The sequence below is a fragment of the Musca autumnalis genome, unplaced genomic scaffold (genome assembly GCF_047663935.1).
Source record: "Musca autumnalis isolate F117 unplaced genomic scaffold, ASM4766393v1 scaffold_2, whole genome shotgun sequence".
NCBI classification, from domain to species: Eukaryota; Metazoa; Arthropoda; class Insecta; order Diptera; family Muscidae; genus Musca; species Musca autumnalis.
This window is the reverse complement of record NW_027411755.1, coordinates 37,257,993-37,269,861: the sequence shown is the minus strand read 5'-3', so window position 1 is coordinate 37,269,861 and position 11,869 is coordinate 37,257,993.

Genomic DNA, 11,869 nt, shown 5'->3' with positions numbered 1-11,869 from the left:
GACCCTGTTTGAAAGAAAGGTCTTCTATAGACCCTTTTTGAAAGAAAGGGTGCTTCTAATAGACCCTTTTGAAAGAAGGGTGCTTCTATAGACCTTTTTTGAAAGAAAGGGTGCTTCTATAGACCCTTTTTGAAAGAAAGGGTGCTTCTATAGACCCTTTTGAAAGAAAGGGTGCTTCTATAGACCTTTTTGAAAGAAAGGGTGCTTCTATAGACCCTTTTTGAAAGAAAGGGTGCTTCCTATAGACCCTTTTTGAAAGAAAGGGTGCTTCTATAGACCCTTTTTGAAAGAAAGGGTGCTTCTATAGACCCTTTTTGAAAGAAAGGGTGCTTCTATAGACCCTTTTTGAAAGGAAAGGGTGCTTCTATAGACCCTTTTTGAAAGAAAGGGTGCTTCTATAGACCCTTTTTGAAAGAAAGGGTGCTTCTATAGACCCTTTTTGAAAGAAAGGGTGCTTCTATAGACCCTTTTTGAAAGAAAGGGTGCTTCTATAGACCCTTTTTGAAAGAAAGGGTGCTTCTATAGACCCTTTTTGAAAGAAAGGGTGCTTCTATAGACCCTTTTTGAAAGAAAGGGTGCTTCTATAGACCCTTTTTGAAAGAAAGGGTGCTTCTATAGACCCTTTTTGAAAGAAAGGGTGCTTCTATAGACCCTTTTTGAAAGAAAGGGTGCTTCTATAGACCCTTTTTGAAAGAAAGGGTGCTTCTATAGACCCTTTTTGAAAGAAAGGGTGCTTCTATAGACCCTTTTTGAAAGAAAGGGTGCTTCTATAGACCCTTTTTGAAAGAAAGGGTGCTTCTATAGACCCTTTTTGAAAGAAAGGGTGCTTCTATAGACCCTTTTGAAAGAAAGGGTGCTTCTATAGACCCTTTTTGAAAGAAAGGGTGCTTCTATAGACCCTTTTTGAAAGAAAGGGTGCTTCTATAGACCCTTTTTGAAAGAAAGGGTGCTTCTATAGACCCTTTTTGAAAGAAAGGGTGCTTCTATAGACCCTTTTTGAAAGAAAGGGTGCTTCTATAGACCCTTTTTGAAAGAAAGGGTGCTTCTATAGACCCTTTTTGAAAGAAAGGGTGCTTCTATAGACCCTTTTTGAAAGAAAGGGTGCTTCTATAGACCCTTTTTGAAAGAAAGGGTGCTTCTATAGACCCTTTTTGAAAGAAAGGGTGCTTCTATAGACCCTTTTTGAAAGAAAGGGTGCTTCTATAGACCCTTTTTGAAAGAAAGGGTGCTTCTATAGACCCTTTTTGAAAGAAAGGGTGCTTCTATAGACCCTTTTTGAAAGAAAGGGTGCTTCTATAGACCCTTTTTGAAAGAAAGGGTGCTTCTATAGACCCTTTTTGAAAGAAAGGGTGCTTCTATAGACCCTTTTTGAAAGAAAGGGTGCTTCTATAGACCCTTTTTGAAAGAAAGGGTGCTTCTATAGACCCTTTTTGAAAGAAAGGGTGCTTCTATAGACCCTTTTTGAAAGAAAGGGTGCTTCTATAGACCCTTTTTGAAAGAAAGGGTGCTTCTATAGACCCTTTTTGAAAGAAATGGGTGCTTCTATAGACCCTTTTTGAAAGAAAGGGTGCTTCTATAGACCCTTTTTGAAAGAAAGGGTGCTTCTATAGACCCTTTTTGAAAGAAAGGGTGCTTCTATAGACCCTTTTTGAAAGAAAGGGTGCTTCTATAGACCCTTTTTGAAAGAAAGGGTGCTTCTATAGACCCTTTTTGAAAGAAAGGGTGCTTCTATAGACCCTTTTTGAAAGAAAGGGTGCTTCTATAGACCCTTTTTGAAAGAAAGGGTGCTTCTATAGACCCTTTTTGAAAGAAAGGGTGCTTCTATAGACCCTTTTTGAAAGAAAGGGTGCTTCTATAGACCCTTTTTGAAAGAAAGGGTGCTTCTATAGACCCTTTTTGAAAGAAAGGGTGCTTCTATAGACCCTTTTTGAAAGAAAGGGTGCTTCTATAGACCCTTTTTGAAAGAAAGGGTGCTTCTATAGACCCTTTTTGAAAGAAAGGGTGCTTCTATAGACCCTTTTTGAAAGAAAGGGTGCTTCTATAGACCCTTTTTGAAAGAAAGGGTGCTTCTATAGACCCTTTTTGAAAGAAAGGGTGCTTCTATAGACCCTTTTTGAAAGAAAGGGTGCTTCTATAGACCCTTTTTGAAAGAAAGGGTGCTTCTATAGACCCTTTTTGAAAGAAAGGGTGCTTCTATAGACCCTTTTTGAAAGAAAGGGTGCTTCTATAGACCCTTTTTGAAAGAAAGGGTGCTTCTATAGACCCTTTTTGAAAGAAAGGGTGCTTCTATAGACCCTTTTTGAAAGAAAGGGTGCTTCTATAGACCCTTTTTGAAAGAAAGGGTGCTTCTATAGACCCTTTTTGAAAGAAAGGGTGCTTCTATAGACCCTTTTTGAAAGAAAGGGTGCTTCTATAGACCCTTTTTGAAAGAAAGGGTGCTTCTATAGACCCTTTTTGAAAGAAAGGGTGCTTCTATAGACCCTTTTTGAAAGAAAGGGTGCTTCTATAGACCCTTTTTGAAAGAAAGGGTGCTTCTATAGACCCTTTTTGAAAGAAAGGGTGCTTCTATAGACCCTTTTTGAAAGAAAGGGTGCTTCTATAGACCCTTTTTGAAAGAAAGGGTGCTTCTATAGACCCTTTTTGAAAGAAAGGGTGCTTCTATAGACCCTTTTTGAAAGAAAGGGTGCTTCTATAGACCCTTTTTGAAAGAAAGGGTGCTTCTATAGACCCTTTTTGAAAGAAAGGGTGCTTCTATAGACCCTTTTTGAAAGAAAGGGTGCTTCTATAGACCCTTTTTGAAAGAAAGGGTGCTTCTATAGACCCTTTTTGAAAGAAAGGGTGCTTCTATAGACCCTTTTGAAAGAAAGGGTGCTTCTATAGACCCTTTTTGAAAGAAAGGGTGCTTCTATAGACCCTTTGAAAGAAAGGGTGCTTCTATAGACCCTTTTTGAAAGAAAGGGTGCTTCTATAGACCCTTTTTGAAAGAAAGGGTGCTTCTATAGACCCTTTTTGAAAGAAAGGGTGCTTCTATTGACCCTTTTTGAAAGAAAGGGTGCTTCTATAGACCCTTTTTGAAAGAAAGGGTGCTTCTATAGACCCTTTTTGAAAGAAAGGGTGCTTCTATAGACCCTTTTTGAAAGAAAGGGTGCTTCTATAGACCCTTTTTGAAAGAAAGGGTGCTTCTATAGACCCTTTTTGAAAGAAAGGGTGCTTCTATAGACCCTTTTTGAAAGAAAGGGTGCTTCTATAGACCCTTTTTGAAAGAAAGGGTGCTTCTATTGACCCTTTTTGAAAGAAAGGTTGCTTCTATAGACCCTTTTTGAAAGAAAGGGTGCTTCTATAGACCCTTTTTGAAAGAAAGGGTGCTTCTATAGACCCTTTTTGAAAGAAAGGGTGCTTCTATAGACCCTTTTTGAAAGAAAGGGTGCTTCTATAGACCCTTTTTGAAAGAAAGGGTGCTTCTATTGACCCTTTTTGAAAGAAAGGGTGCTTCTATAGACCCTTTTTGAAAGAAAGGGTGCTTCTATTGACCCTTTTTGAAAGAAAGGTTGCTTCTATAGACCCTTTTTGAAAGAAAGGTTGCTTCTATAGACCCTTTTTGAAAGAAAGGGTGCTTCTATAGACCCTTTTTGAAAGAAAGGGTGCTTCTATAGACCCTTTTTGAAAGAAAGGGTGCTTCTATAGACCCTTTTTGAAAGAAAGGGTGCTTCTATAGACCCTTTTTGAAAGAAAGGGTGCTTCTATAGACCCTTTTTGAAAGAAAGGGTGCTTCTATAGACCCTTTTTGAAAGAAAGGGTGCTTCTTAAGACCGTTTTTGAAAGAAAGGGTGCTTCTATAGACCCTTTTTGAAAGAAAGGGTGCTTCTATAGACCCTTTTTGAAAGAAAGGGTGCTTCTATAAGACCGTTTTTGAAAGAAAGGGTGCTTCTATAGACCCTTTTTGAAAGAAAGGGTGCTTCTATAGACCCTTTTTGAAAGGAAAGGGTGCTTCTATAGACCCTTTTTGAAAGAAAGGGTGCTTCTATAGACCCTTTTTGAAAGAAAGGGTGCTTCTATAGACCCTTTTTGAAAGAAAGGGTGCTTCTATAGACCCTTTTTGAAAGAAAGGGTGCTTCTATAGACCCTTTTTGAAAGAAAGGGTGCTTCTATAGACCCTTTTTGAAAGAAAGGGTGCTTCTATAGACCCTTTTTGAAAGAAAGGGTGCTTCTATAGACCCTTTTTGAAAGAAAGGGTGCTTCTATAGACCCTTTTTGAAAGAAAGGGTGCTTCTATAGACCCTTTTTGAAAGAAAGGGTGCTTCTATAGACCCTTTTTGAAAGAAAGGGTGCTTCTATAGACCCTTTTTGAAAGAAAGGGTGCTTCTATAGACCCTTTTTGAAAGAAAGGGTGCTTCTATAGACCCTTTTTGAAAGAAAGGGTGCTTCTATAGACCCTTTTTGAAAGAAAGGGTGCTTCTATAGACCCTTTTTGAAAGAAAGGGTGCTTCTATAGACCCTTTTTGAAAGAAAGGGTGCTTCTATAGACCCTTTTTGAAAGAAAGGGTGCTTCTATAGACCCTTTTTGAAAGAAAGGGTGCTTCTATAGACCCTTTTTGAAAGAAAGGGTGCTTCTATAGACCCTTTTTGAAAGAAAGGGTGCTTCTATAGACCCTTTTTGAAAGAAAGGGTGCTTCTATAGACCCTTTTTGAAAGAAAGGGTGCTTCTATTGACCCTTTTTGAAAGAAAGGGTGCTTCTATAGACCCTTTTTGAAAGAAAGGGTGCTTCTATAGACCCTTTTTGAAAGAAAGGGTGCTTCTATAGACCCTTTTTGAAAGAAAGGGTGCTTCTATAGACCCTTTTTGAAAGAAAGGGTGCTTCTATAGACCCTTTTTGAAAGAAAGGGTGCTTCTATAGACCCTTTTTGAAAGAAAGGGTGCTTCTATAGACCCTTTTTGAAAGAAAAGGTGCTTCTATAGACCCTTTTTGAAAGAAAGGGTGCTTCTATATAACCCTTTTGAAAGAAAGGGTGCTTCTATATAACCCTTTTGAAAGAAAGGGTGCTTCTATATAACCCTTTTGGAAGAAAGGGTGCTTCTATACACCCTTTGTGAAAGAAAGGGTGCTTCTATACACCCTTTGTGAAAGAAAGGGTGCTTCTATAGACCCTTTTTGAAAGAAAGGGTGCTTCTATAGACCCTTTTTGAAAGAAAGGGTGCTTCTATAGACCCTTTGTGAAAGAAAGGGTGCTTCTATAGACCCTTTTTGAAAGAAAGGGTGCTTCTATAGACCCTTTTTGAAAGAAAGGGTGCTTCTATAGACCCTTTTTGAAAGAAAGGGTGCTTCTGTAGACCCTTTTTGAAAGAAAGGGTGCTTCTATAGACCATGTTTGAAAGAAAGGGTGCTTCTATAGACCCTTTTTGAAAGAAAGGGTGCTTCTATAGACCCTTTTTGAAAGAAAGGGTGCTTCTATAGACCCTTTTTGAAAGAAATGGTGCTTCTATAGACCCTTTTTGAAAGAAAGGGTGCTTCTATAGACCCTTTTTGAAAGAAAGGGTGCTTCTATAGACCCTTTTTGAAAGAAAGGGTGCTTCTATAGACCCTTTTTGAAAGAAAGGGTGCTTCTATAGACCCTTTTTGAAAGAAAGGGTGCTTCTATAGACCCTTTTTGAAAGAAAGGGTGCTTCTATATAACCCTTTTGAAAGAAAGGGTGCTTCTATATAACCCTTTTGAAAGAAAGGGTGCTTCTATATAACCCTTTTGAAAGAAAGGGTGCTTCTATATAACCCTTTTTGAAAGAAAGGGTGCTTCTATAGACCCTTTTTGAAAGAAAAGGTGCTTCTATAGACCCTTTTTGAAAGAAAGGGTGCTTCTATAGACCCTTTTTGAAAGAAAGGGTGCTTCTATAGACCCTTTTTGAAAGAAAGGATGCTTCTATAGACCCTTTTTGAAAGAAAGGGTGCTTCTATAGACCCTTTTTGAAAGAAAGGGTGCTTCTATAGACCCTTTTTGAAAGAAAGGGTGCTTCTATAGACCCTTTTTGAAAGAAAGGGTGCTTCTTAAGACCGTTTTTGAAAGAAAGGGTGCTTCTATAGACCCTTTTTTAAAGAAAGGGTGCTTCTATAGACCCTTTTTGAAAGAAAGGGTGCTTCTATAGACCCTTTTTGAAAGAAAGGGTGCTTCTTAAGACCGTTTTTGAAAGAAAGGGTGCTTCTATAGACCCTTTTTGAAAGAAAGGGTGCTTCTATAGACCCTTTTTGAAGGAAAGGGTGCTTCTATAGACCCTTTTTGAAAGAAAGGGTGCTTCTATAGACCCTTTTTGAAAGAAAGGGTGCTTCTATATACCCTTTGTGAAAGAAAGGGTGCTTATATAGACCCTTTTTGAAAGAAAGGGTGCTTCTATAGACCCTTTTTGAAAGAAAGGGTGCTTCTATAGACCCTTTTTGAAAGAAAGGGTGCTTCTATAGACCCTTTTTGAAAGAAAGGGTGCTTCTATAGACCCTTTTTGAAAGAAAGGGTGCTTCTATAGACCCTTTTTGAAAGAAAGGGTGCTTCTATAGACCCTTTTTGAAAGAAAGGGTGCTTCTATAGACCCTTTTTGAAAGAAAGGGTGCTTCTATAGACCCTTTTTGAAAGAAAGGGTGCTTCTATAGACCGTTTTTGAAAGAAAGGGTGCTTCTATAGACCCTTTTTGAAAGAAAGGGTGCTTCCATAGACCCTTTTTGAAAGAAAGGGTGCTTCTATAGACCCTTTTTGAAAGAAAGGGTGCTTCTATAGACCCTTTTTAAAGAAAGGGTGCTTCTATAGACCCTTTTTGAAAGAAAGGGTGCTTCTATAGACCCTTTTTGAAAGAAAGGGTGCTTCTATAGACCCTTTTTGAAAGAAAGGGTGCTTCTATAGACCCTTTTTGAAAGAAAGGGTGCTTCTATAGACCCTTTTTGAAAGAAAGGGTGCTTCTATAGACCCTTTTTGAAAGAAAGGGTGCTTCTATAGACCCTTTTTGAAAGAAAGGGTGCTTCTATAGACCCTTTTTGAAAGAAAGGGTGCTTCTATAGACCCTTTTTGAAAGAAAGGGTGCTTCTATAGACCTTTTTTGAAAGAAAGGGTGCTTCTATAGACCCTTTTTGAAAGAAAGGGTGCTTCTATAGACCCTTTTTGAAAGAAAGGGTGCTTCTATAGACCCTTTTTTGAAAGAAAGGGTGCTTCTATAGACCCTTTTTGAAAGAAAGGGTGCTTCTATAGACCCTTTTTGAAAGAAAGGGTGCTTCTATAGACCCTTTTTGAAAGAAAGGGTGCTTCTATAGACCCTTTTTGAAAGAAAGGGTGCTTCTATTGACCCTTTTTGAAAGAAAGGGTGCTTCTATTGACCCTTTTTGAAAGAAAGGGTGCTTCTATAGACCCTTTTTGAAAGAAAGGGTGCTTCTATAGACCCTTTTTGAAAGAAAGGGTGCTTCTATAAACCCTTTTTGAAAGAAAGGGTGCTTCTATAGACCCTTTTTGAAAGAAAGGGTGCTTAGAAAGGGTGCTTCTATAGACCCTTTTTGAAAGAAAGGGTGCTTCTATAGACCCTTTTTGAAAGAAAGGGTGCTTCTATAGACCCTTTTTGAAAGAAAGGGTGCTTCTATAGACCCTTTTTGAATGAAAGGGTGCTTCTATAGACCCTTTTTGAATGAAAGGGTGCTTCTATAGACCCTTTTTGAAAGAAAGGGTGCTTCTATAGACCCTTTTTGAATGAAAGGGTGCTTCTATAGACCCTTTTTGAATGAAAGGGTGCTTCTATAGACCCTTTTTGAATGAAAGGGTGCTTCTATAGACCCTTTTTGAATGAAAGGGTGCTTCTATAGACCCTTTTTGAATGAAAGGGTGCTTCTATAGACCCTTTTTGAAAGAAAGGGTGCTTCTATAGACCCTTTTTGAAAGAAAGGGTGCTTCTATATACCCTTTGTGAAAGAAAGGGTGCTTCTATAGAACCTTTTTGAAAGAAAGGGTGCTCTATAGACCCTTTTGGAAAGAAAGGGTGCTTCTATAGACCCTTTTTGAAAGAAAGGGTGCTTCTATAGACCCTTTTTGAAAGAAAGGGTGCTTCTATAGACCCTTTTTGAAAGAAAGGGTGCTTCTATAGACCCTTTTTGAAAGAAAGGGTGCTTCTATAGACCCTTTTCGAAAGAAAGGGTGCTTCTATTGACCCTTTTTGAAAGAAAGGGTGCTTCTATTGACCCTTTTTGAAAGAAAGGGTGCTTCTATTGACCCTTTTTGAAAGAAAGGGTGCTTCTATTGACCCTTTTTGAAAGAAAGGGTGCTTCTATTGACCCTGTTTGAAAGAAAGGGTGCTTCTATAGACCCTTTTTGAAAGAAAGGGTGCTTCTATAGACCCTTTTTGAAAGAAAGGGTGCTTCTATAGACCTTTTTTGGAAGAAAGGGTGCTTCTATAGACCCTTTTTGAAAGAAAGGGTGCGCCTATAGACCCTTTTTGAAAGAAAGGGTGCTTCTATAGACCTTTTTTGGAAGAAAGGGTGCTTCTATAGACCCTTTTTGAAAGAAAGGGTGCGCCTATAGACCCTTTTTGAAAGAAAGGGTGCTTCTATAGACCTTTTTTGGAAGAAAGGGTGCTTCTATAGACCCTTTTTGAAAGAAAGGGTGCTTCTATTGACCCTTTTTGAAGGAAAGGGTGCTTCTATTGACCCTTTTTGAAAGAAAGGGTTCTTCTATTGACCTTTCTTGAAAGAAAGGGTGCTTCTATACACCCTTTGTGAAAGAAAGGGTGCTTCTATACACCCTTTGTGAAAGAAAGGGTGCTTCTATACACCCTTTGTGAAAGAAAGGGTGCTTCTATAGACCCTTATTGAAAGAAAGGGTGCTTCTATAGACCCTTTGTGAAAGAAAGGGTGCTTCTATAGACCCTTTTTGAAAGAAAGGGTGCTTCTATAGACCCTTTGTGAAAGAAAGGGTGCTTCTATAGACCCTTTTTGAAAGAAAGGGTGCTTCTATAGACCCTTTTTGAAAGAAAGGGTGCTTCTATAGACCCTTTTTGAAAGAAAGGGTGCTTCTATAGACCCTTTTTGAAAGAAAGGGTGCTTCTATAGACCCTTTTTGAAAGAAAGGGTGCTTCTATAGACCCTTTTTGAAAGAAAGGGTGCTTCTATAGACCCTTTTTGAAAGAAAGGGTGCTTCTATAGACCCTTTTTGAAAGAAAGGGTGCTTCTATAGACCCTTTTTGAAAGAAAGGGTGCTTCTATAGACCCTTTTTGAAAGAAAGGGTGCTTCTATAGACCCTTTTTGAAAGAAAGGGTGCTTCTATAGACCCTTTTTGAAAGAAAGGGTGCTTCTATAGACCCTTTTTGAAAGAAAGGGTGCTTCTATAGACCCTTTTTGAAAGAAAGGGTGCTTCTATAGACCCTTTTTGAAAGAAAGGGTGCTTCTATAGACCCTTTTTGAAAGAAAGGGTGCTTCTATAGACCCTTTTTGAAAGAAAGGGTGCTTCTATAGACCCTTTTTGAAAGAAAGGGTGCTTCTATAGACCCTTTTTGAAAGAAAGGGTGCTTCTATAGACCCTTTTTGAAAGAAAGGGTGCTTCTATAGACCCTTTTTGAAAGAAAGGGTGCTTCTATAGACCCTTTTTGAAAGAAAGGGTGCTTCTATAGACCCTTTTTGAAAGAAAGGGTGCTTCTATAGACCCTTTTTGAAAGAAAGGGTGCTTCTATAGACCCTTTTTGAAAGAAAGGGTGCTTCTATAGACCCTTTTTGAAAGAAAGGGTGCTTCTATAGACCCTTTTTGAAAGAAAGGGTGCTTCTATAGACCCTTTTTGAAAGAAAGGGTGCTTCTATAGACCCTTTTTGAAAGAAAGGGTGCTTCTATAGACCCTTTTTGAAAGAAAGGGTGCTTCTATAGACCCTTTTTGAAAGAAAGGGTGCTTCTATAGACCCTTTTTGAAAGAAAGGGTGCTTCTATAGACCCTTTTTGAAAGAAAGGGTGCTTCTATAGACCCTTTTTGAAAGAAAGGGTGCTTCTATAGACCCTTTTTGAAAGAAAGGGTGCTTCTATAGACCCTTTTTGAAAGAAAGGGTGCTTCTATAGACCCTTTTTGAAAGAAAGGGTGCTTCTATAGACCCTTTTTGAAAGAAAGGGTGCTTCTATAGACCCTTTTTGAAAGAAAGGGTGCTTCTATAGACCCTTTTTGAAAGAAAGGGTGCTTCTATAGACCCTTTTTGAAAGAAAGGGTGCTTCTATAGACCCTTTTTGAAAGAAAGGGTGCTTCTATAGACCCTTTTTGAAAGAAAGGGTGCTTCTATAGACCCTTTTTGAAAGAAAGGGTGCTTCTATAGACCCTTTTTGAAAGAAAGGGTGCTTCTATAGACCCTTTTTGAAAGAAAGGGTGCTTCTATAGACCCTTTTTGAAAGAAAGGGTGCTTCTATAGACCCTTTTTGAAAGAAAGGGTGCTTCTGTAGACCCTTTTTGAAAGAAAGGGTGCTTCTATAGACCCTTTCTGAAAGAAAGGGTGCTTCTATATAACCCTTTTGAAAGAAAGGGTGCTTCTATATAACCCTTTTGAAAGAAAGGGTGCTTCTATATAACCCTTTTGAAAGAAAGGGTGCTTCTATATAACCCTTTTGAAAGAAAGGGTGCTTCTATATAACCCTTTTGAAAGAAAGGGTGCTTCTATATAACCCTTTTGAAAGAAAGGGTGCTTCTATATAACCCTTTTGAAAGAAAGGGTCCTTCTATAGACCCTTTTTGAAAGAAAGGGTGCTTCTATAGACCCTTTTTGAAAGAAAGGGTGCTTCTATAGACCCTTTTTGAAAGAAAGGGTGCTTCTATAGACCCTTTTTGAAAGAAAGGGTGCTTCTATAGACCCTTTTTGAAAGAAAGGGTGCTTCTATAGACCCTTTTTGAAAGAAAGGGTGCTTCTATAGACCCTTTTTGAAAGAAAGGGTGCTTCTATAGACCCTTTTTGAAAGAAAGGGTGCTTCTATAGACCCTTTTTGAAAGAAAGGGTGCTTCTATAGACCCTTTTTGAAAGAAAGGGTGCTTCTATAGACCCTTTTTGAAAGAAAGGGTGCTTCTATAGACCCTTTTTGAAAGAAAGGGTGCTTCTATAGACCCTTTTTGAAAGAAAGGGTGCTTCTATAGACCCTTTTTGAAAGAAAGGGTGCTTCTATAGACCCTTTTTGAAAGAAAGGGTGCTTCTATAGACCCTTTTTGAAAGAAAGGGTGCTTCTATAGACCCTTTTTGAAAGAAAGGGTGCTTCTATAGACCCTTTTTGAAAGAAAGGGTGCTTCTATAGACCCTTTTTGAAAGAAAGGGTGCTTCTATAGACCCTTTTTGAAAGAAAGGGTGCTTCTATAGACCCTTTTTGAAAGAAAGGGTGCTTCTATAGACCCTTTTTGAAAGAAAGGGTGCTTCTATAGACCCTTTTTGAAAGAAAGGGTGCTTCTATAGACCCTTTTTGAAAGAAAGGGTGCTTCTATAGACCCTTTTTGAAAGAAAGGGTGCTTCTATAGACCCTTTTTGAAAGAAAGGGTGCTTCTATAGACCCTTTTTGAAAGAAAGGGTGCTTCTATAGACCCTTTTTGAAAGAAAGGGTGCTTCTATAGACCCTTTTTGAAAGAAAGGGTGCTTCTATAGACCCTTTTTGAAAGAAAGGGTGCTTCTATAGACCCTTTTTGAAAGAAAGGGTGCTTCTATAGACCCTTTTTGAAAGAAAGGGTGCTTCTATAGACCCTTTTTGAAAGAAAGGGTGCTTCTATAGACCCTTTTTGAAAGAAAGGGTGCTTCTATAGACCCTTTTTGAAAGAAAGGGTGCTTCTATAGACCCTTTTTGAAAGAAAGGGTGCTTCTATAGACCCTTTTTGAAAGAAAGGGTGCTTCTATAGACCCTTTTTGAAAGAAA